Source organism: Lepidochelys kempii, chromosome 3 (assembly GCF_965140265.1).
Source record: "Lepidochelys kempii isolate rLepKem1 chromosome 3, rLepKem1.hap2, whole genome shotgun sequence".
In the NCBI taxonomy this organism is placed as follows: Eukaryota; Metazoa; Chordata; order Testudines; family Cheloniidae; genus Lepidochelys; species Lepidochelys kempii.
In genome coordinates this window covers 165,502,291-165,510,485 of record NC_133258.1, presented here as the reverse complement: position 1 = coordinate 165,510,485, position 8,195 = coordinate 165,502,291, and the positions used below count along the sequence as shown (strand labels likewise).

Here is an 8,195-nt window from a genome sequence, read left to right as displayed (position 1 = left end):
GACACGAAGCTTATCAGTAATGGGAGTTGACTGTGACTTTCTGGTTTGTTTTCCAATGGGATGTAAAGAAACAAGCAAGCAAACAAAACCAGGAGCAGAGAATGGAGCAATCGCCTTTATGCGTCTACGTGGAGGGTAAATAGCGACAGTACCTCTAGCCCTTGGAACAAAGGTGAGGCAGCCGGTTTCAAAGCCCAAGGAGCATTCAGCACCTTGTCATTTTCAATGCTGCGCCGGTTTGAAACAGTTCGGTGGCCGGAAAGGCTTCTAAACTTGTGTTCACTCTGTGAAATAATGGAAGGGGGGAGACACACAGCACCGGAGAGCGTGGATTGAGTGTCCGTGTTGTCCCATAACTGATGGCTGACTCTTCTGCGTCACCTAACGCACCAGAAACCAGAGGGGGGAGTGGGATCAGATATTCGGGAGGTTTCTCTTTGGAGAAAGAGAGAGGGAGGGCTGCAGCCTAAATAGAGACGGGGGCTGTAACATTTCAGCCCCCACATTATATGTATATGGCTGGTGACAGGTCAGCGAGCCGCAGCAGAAATCCACGTGTCAAGGCTGGAAGCGGCGGCTCTCCTTTAATGAGACAGATCCTGGGGGGAGGTGTGGGGGGGAAGGGGGAGAGATCCCTGCGTCGCCGCATAACGTAGCCGGCAGAGCAGAGGGCGAGGCACTGTAGGGCAGGTCTGCCCTCGAAGGGAGGGGAGGCGCGGGTTTTACACTGGGAGCTGCTGGAGTGGCAGCCGGGGTTTGCACGCACGGGCGGCCGGGATCAGAGCACCAGGCTTGCTGCACTCACCCTCCGCTGCTTGCATTGGCTGGTCCCCAGAACTTCCCCAAGCAGCGGGTCCACACACTTCCCCGGCACTGCGCTCAGGGAGCAACCCAGCCCCGTCTGGGCTGACGTGCCCGTCAGTCCTTGGCCCCCGAGAATCCACTTCTTGTTCTGCTTTCTTTCACACCCTCCTGGCGCAGGGTTTGAGAAGTTTAGCTCTCTCTCATTTCTTCAACTCACGCCTGTGTTTTGAGTGGCGAGTGCCCGGGCTACTTTGTTTAAAATTTGTTTGGTGCGTGATGCAGAAAATAAGAACAAAGAGTGAACCAAATATAGAAGTCACACAGTCCCCAGAAATTAGCCTGGCTGACCTTGAAAATATCCCTAAATAGGACATTTAGGTCCGTTAACTGAACGGGGGATCTTAAGAGACCCAAAATGCTAACCCCCACGGACTGCGGTGTGGGCATCTATCTATTTGGCAACTGTTTTAGCAATACGATGAAGCAGAGAAGTCAGTTAATATACCAACAAATACATAAATCAAGAGACGGATATTTATTTTCACACAGATTAAACACTGTTCTTACCTTTCTCAAAGCGGTTTAACCTGTCTGCTCTGACTTTTCCTCCCAAATGTTTGTTATTCCCTCTTTTCCCGCGGTGTGTATGCCTAACATATTTTTAAAGCAAACTTCAACATCATCCGTTTCAAACAGGGGGATGATTGTTTTATAGAAATTAACATGCCCGAGAATGAACATGGCTGTGTCTTTACTGTTAGCACACGTCGTAAATCTGCGCTAACTGGTGTAAAACCTGACCGCACTCTTTGATCTGATCACATTCCAGAGATATTGGGAAAATACTTTATTCCCCCCCTCCCACTGATGTAGAGCAGGGTACACAGTTCACTCGGTGTTCAGTTAACTAGGGTATAGATTTAAGCTGAACTGAACTTTTGGTGCATGCTTTTATTATGTCTGAGCCAGAGAAGTCCATAGTAAATAAAAGTGAGAAGCAACTAATCTTGTTCATTAAAAGCCATTTGTTTGGACACAGTGCGACCTGATGCTCTTTTTTGCTCGTTTATTTTCTGCCTCACAAGGGGTACGTTAAATGTCGGGTTCACTTAAAGTTGCAGCCTCACATTCAATAGAAAGTGAATCCTCTTTACACCTTGTATTTAAGATTAATAAGAAGTTTTGAAATAACTAATTTTTTAAAGGTTGTAACCAGTGCATCAAAAAGTATTTAAATGCTGTATCCAGACAGGCATTCCGACACAGTAACTGGTTTGGGTTGTTGTGTCTGAGTTGCAGGAAATTTGCCTTATATCTGTTGTGCTTTGGCTTTTTTTTTTTTTAATACTACCATTGCTCTAGTTAGTATATGATGCTGCCAGAGATGATTAGCCACCACTTCCTAAACAGTCACAGCAATGATAGCCCTGGAACACGGACAGATTGGCTTTCAACTTGTACAAGTCGTCCCCCCCCCCCCCCCGCCCCAGTCTGCTAGAATTGCGGAAAGAAAAAAAAATCTAAAATCTTAGTGAATAACGGTGGGGTACCTTGGTCAGCACTCCTCACTTTGCTGAAGACTTTTCTCTATTTCCGTTTTTTGTTTTTTTGTTTTTTAAAGGTACTTTCTCTTGAAATACCCCCGCCCCCAAATCACTAAATAGCTGAGGTAGGGTGTCTCCTTTCATTTACTTATCTGTAACCGCGGTGCAGCTTTTGCTGTGCAAGTAACATCACCCAGACGAGCTTTTGCTGCTCGTTAGGTAACTGATCTGCCATGCACCGCAGGACCTGGAGTGAGTGGCAAGATTCAGAAGTAGATCAAGTGCCGCTCTTAGCTGCTGCAGCTCGCAGATGGCTCTCTCAGTGGAAGCCCCAGATTAGGTGATAAAGTCTCCTTCCCTGCAGCACTGGGTGGGGGGCTGGGGAAGGGATCCAGTTTCTCCTCCTCTTTCTCCCCCCACCCCTCTTTTTTTTTTTCCCCCTCCCAAGTTCTCGGTTCACTGTCCCCCCTTCAATCCGAAGGAGCCTCCCGATTGGGCGCTTGGCCTGGCTCACGTCATTCAGACTGTGACGTGTAGTCTTCCTGTTTCCTTCAGCTGTGTCTTAAAGTAAATCTTGTTGTGGTGCGGAGCCCTCAGCTGAGCGAGGCTGCTCTGCTGCCGGCAGAAATAATAGACAATTACAGCCAGGGAGAGGAGTGCGGCGCAAACGAGCTCTTCCCTCCCCCCACCTCTCTCTCTCTCACACACACTCTCTCTATCTCTCTCTCCCCTGCACACTCACTCACTCATTCTCTTTCTCACACACACACTCGCCCTCCCTTGTCCAATTATAATATTCATCATCAGCAAGCTATCGGGCTCTCTCTCTGTTTTCCTCTCTCTTTCCACCGGCACCAAAAACAAAAAACAAACAAACAAAAAAATCACTTCCATCGCTTTTGCACTGAGTAAGTATTTCTCTCTCCCCCCCTTCACCTCCTTCCTCTTTAAAAAAAAAAAAAAAAAAGCTTTTCCTCCAGCACTTGCATGGGCTGGTTAGATGATACCAAATAATCCCCAGCAAAATACTGATCACCGGTGTCAAATGTGTGCTGCTTTTTCCGGGAGGGGGTGGATGGGGGGGGGGATTGCAATGACTTTGTTAAATGAATAATAACAATAATCCAATAACTAAAGGAGTAGCGATTTGTTACCCCCAACGCTTCAATGGAACCATCACTCTAGCCTGCCCAGTCCGACAGAGTAAGTGACCTGGTTGTTGTGGGGTGATATTGCTTGTCTCTTCTCTGCTTGTCTCCATTTCTGCCACCTTTGTTGACTCTTCTCGTTTTATTTTTGTGTGTGGTTGGAGGGCACTTTGCTGGGGATGGAAAATGCGGGGAGTATTTTACTTCTTTTTGTTGTACTGAGCTTCCCCTTTTTCCCTCTTCCCATCCCCCCCTTTTTAAACTCCTAGTCTGCTCCTATGAGCCTCCTCTTTGTCTTGTTTATTATAGCTGCCTTTCTTTTTGTCTGTTCCAATTTGCTTGTCATTTGCATGTCTCTACTTCTCCGTTTTTTTGTTTGTTTTTTTTAACCCGAGCCGGGCAGGGCAGGGGCTTTTTCATGATTATTACTTTTCATTCCAAAGGGTAGGACGAATTGAGAATTGTGGAAATGTACAGAAAATGTGATCGAGCGAGCGCATGAGAATATATCATATGCAAGTTTAGGGATAAGGTTATTCGTGATCTGCAGAGGGGTTAGGGATGTGGGCACTTTTCTTTGAAAGGGGATTTTTTTTCCTGTTGCTGGAGATGTGTTGGTTTTTTGTTTTTTTTAATCTGATGACTGACCAAAACCACTTTTGCCATGTGTGTAAATTGAGTGAAAATGCACGAGGAAACGGTTCTTTCTGAATGGGTCTGTACTAGCCCTTGTAGAAGGGGGAAAGGGACAGAGGTGTGCTTTAAGTTTAGCTAAGTCTTGAAAGGGGGGAACGTTTGAAGAGTAAACCTTAAAATGTGAAGCCTTGTTTGGACAGTGGGCTTAATCGCTAGGTGTGGATTATGTGTACAGTGCGTGGAAAGCGTTTGTCTCTTTGGGGAGCTGAGAAATGGGCTTCCTGCTCAGACGGCGTTTGCTGGAGGGGGTCTTTGTAAGTTAAGAGAAAGTTAGAGTCGGTAGGGAGAGTGCAGGCTGGAATCGGGGGGAGTCTGTCTCAGGCAGAATTGCACGGCAGGTGGGGATGTGGGGACTGGAAATCTTGGCAGGAGGAGCAGAAAGGAGTCCGTGCACGTTTCCCGGTTGCAAAGCAGCCGTCGAGCACCAGTTTGCTCGAGAACTCTGCCTGTGAAGCTGGTCTGGCAGCCCCGATGGGCTCTTAAGAGGAGACGGTCGCCCCCTTCTTTCTTTTCCACAGCGAAAGGTACTGAGAGCCGCATCGAAATGCGCATGGGCAGTGCCAGACAGGTGTGTTGTGTCAAGAAAGACAGGTGCAAGTTTCTCTCGCTCACTGCAGATCCTCAGCGCAACGACTGTTACTGCGAACTTTATGAATTTATGATGCTTTGTTAGCCAGGACTGTCTGCTTCAGTGGCTAAGACCTGGGGTGTGTGGGGGGAGGGAGGAGAGGAGAGTGTTATGTTTGGTGTAAACCTTGCCCTGGGAAATCTTTAGGGGCCTGGAGAGTATTGATAAAGAGTACAGAGCAGGTTGTTTAAAGTCTGTTTCAAAAGAGGCACAGGACACATCTAAGTGATTATTTTTTGAAAGTTGGTAGTCTAACTTCATGCATCTTGTCAGCCTAGCTTCTTCTGTCTTCTGCTTTCCTTGTATTTGATATCTGTCATGTAGGCAGAGAGATCTTGGGTAATGTATTTAGGCTTTAAAAAATCCAAAGATGTCTGCCTCTAAAATGGACAGAAATCATACCTGAGACCAGAATTAAGCCGTCTGAGTTCTGCATATCTTCTCCATTTGGAGAAAGAATAGGTAGGGACGCGCCGATTAATATCTCAATAAAGCATGATTTGTCAGCCATATAAACTGTACATGGTAGGGAACGATCTTTGCAGGCTAGAGAATCCTTTGAATATTGAGTAAAAGTTGGGGAAAGTGTACTGAGCTTGGCACAGATTCCAAATGCGTACAATGGGCATTTTGTATTTCTCGCTATGAACAGTAGTGTATCTCCAATGTATTAGGGTTATGTACAGTACGTGAATATGTGTGTATACTTTCCCACAAACACTACACACATACACATTTACTACCTTATAAGAGAAGAGCTAATATTGCCTAATAGGTTAACAGAGGATTTTAGAAATATAGTAATTTAACTATTACATGTAAAAATGTCAAAGGTTTGTTACTTCTGTCATCCTGACAAGGCTGACAGTATGTAAAATGAATTACACTAAGGTAGATTTCTTGCATGTAAATTTGCATGTGGCACATGTCCTTTAGGTCTTATGCTTGCAGTTTTTTTATAATCTGTTACCAAGCATATAAAGTTTACTGCCATTGACGCCCATTTCAGGGTTTATTTCACGTGCTTTTCTTCCAAAGCTTACCTCTAATAGCTAAAATATTTATAAATACTCAAAAGTAGACACTTGAGTGCTAACAGGTTACTGAGTTGAACTACAATAAAAAGATACAATATATATACTTTTGTTACCAGTTCCTTATTAAATTATGCTGCAAATCATATAGCATTCTATGAATGACGCTATCTGTATACAATTTACTTTTCTACAGGTCAAAAGCTAAGGAGGCCTTTTAATGTACATTATGATTTTTTATGATCCGTTAGCAAACTAAATAATCATAGACACAATCAGATTTGAAAGGGATGCCTTATTTGTATTTAGTTGCAGAATTAAAGAATATTGCAAGTTATATTCCTCAAATCAGGATTTATTCTATCCCTAAGTATACTGTATTGACTATTTGATTCAAACATTCTGATTTAACTGCATAATGTAATTTGGAGAAGATATCTAGGCTAGCCTGAGTTGAGTTTACAGGAGGAATCTTGTGAATCTTACAGCTTTGTGCATGCATGGATTCCATGTGGACTTTAATAATTGTTTAACTGCTCATGAAGAACATAAAACTGGTTTGTAAGGAGAACAATAGTGACATTTTTGTACCACGGGTAGGCTTGTTATCTCTTTCTCAGTTGGATAAACTGTTTATCTAAACAATGCAACCTGCAGATTCATGACCACAGGATATGTTTCTCCTCAGAACAGTGAAGGCCTGAACCAGTAAGATGCTGAGTACCACCTGAGACGTGTCAAGTAACCTCAATTCCCATGACAGTCAATGGGAGTTGAGGATGCTCAGTACTTCACAGGAGTTGCTGAGGATGGGCTGGATTGGGCCCTACATGTCCATGTTCTTAAAGGGGGATTGTATTTCTGTTTTAAGATAGACTAGCTCAGGTAGCTTCAAAGTTAATTAATTTAATTTTTTTACTTTTTGGTGTGGAGGAATCCTAATAAAGGAGCTATTAGTGCACCCAGAGTTGTTAATTATTTCTATTCTGTTTAAAATTCCTCCATAACAGCATCTCAGCTAAAGGAGATAAGGTGACCCGCTTTGTCAAGAATTCTATTTGAAAATATCCATGAAAACCATTCCAAAAGTTAGCAGAAAACCACTATTGCTAAGGAACAATTATTAATTTTACACAAAAGAATTTGTCACTTTGTACTTCTCAGTAGTGCAGTAGAGTGATTTTTAGCACCAAAACAGATTCATGATATAGAAATGTAATATGGTCTTCAGATTTATCTATCTTTTCGTGTGTGGGGGACACGACTATCTGAAATCGCTTTTATCTAACATGCCCTGGCTTATTCTGCCAAAATCATGTCCAGTATAACTCTTTTGTTTTAAAGTTTTGAATGTCCCTATTATCAAGAACATGTTCAATTTCTTAGGTGCATTGCCCTAATAAGCAGAGAACAAACTTGCAAACACCTGAGCAAAGATAGTAGTTGGCTGATAAAAAGAGAGAATGAACAATTTTCAACTTTGCAGGATGATGTTCCCCTGGAATTCCTCAGTGAGTACACTTCATATTCAGAGCTTTGGTACTGTTATTCCAGTTGGTTATTTCGTATCAATTGAGTACCAAAGGCTTTAATTGTCAGTACAGATTCCTTCACAGCTATTCAACTTTAAATAAGCTTGCCATACTTACTAAACTTTATAGAGAAGTTTTCCTGGATTAAACTATAACAGGTATCTAGTATCCAATGTATAATCTAGAATATCTATTCTATCTAATATGAATTATCAAACTAGATATTGTATAAATTATTTCTTTCTAACAACTACAGCAAAATACCTGACATCATACCCCATTCTACAGACAGTATTAATAGATTTTAGGACAATGAATCCTTGAGATGTCTGGAAAGAAAGCTGTTTGCAAATTTATGTTATATTGGTTTGTACCTAATCATGTAAATGGATATTGATTATATACATGTCTTGTGGATGTTACATTATTCAGAAATTGACCATTATTACAGATCTATTCTTAAACTTCTTGTAATGAGAATTTTTAAAGGTAGGTAGAATAATATAAAATACTCTATCAGATGGATTCAGAGAGGTGCTGCGCACCTTATTTCACATTGAAGTCCATGGAAACGGAGAATGTTCGCTATCTTGCAGGAGGTGGTCAGCACCTGACAGCATCGGGCCCCTACATAGAGCTACGTGTGTGTTTAGGGTTGATATAATGAAAAATACACTTGGCAGAGAGGAAATGTCAAAAGTGACCCACAATACAAAGTAAACCTTAATGATTTTAAATTAAAGAATTGCCTTTCCTTTTAAAAAAATTTACATAAAAATATGGCTTATAGTAGGTAATTTTCTAAATAT

General features: G+C 42.5%; 1 protein-coding gene across 1 annotated transcript in view; it reads left to right on the top strand.

Moving 5' to 3' along the window:
- The first annotated feature begins 2,939 nt into the window (after positions 1-2,939).
- The window catches only part of PROX1 (prospero homeobox 1), a 53,722-nt gene continuing 48,466 nt past the window's right edge, over positions 2,940-8,195 (top strand). Inside the window, exon 1 of the mRNA XM_073338923.1 lies at positions 2,940-3,256. The gene's annotated coding sequence lies outside the window, so the exon portion shown is untranslated. The remainder of the gene's footprint in view (positions 3,257-8,195) is intronic.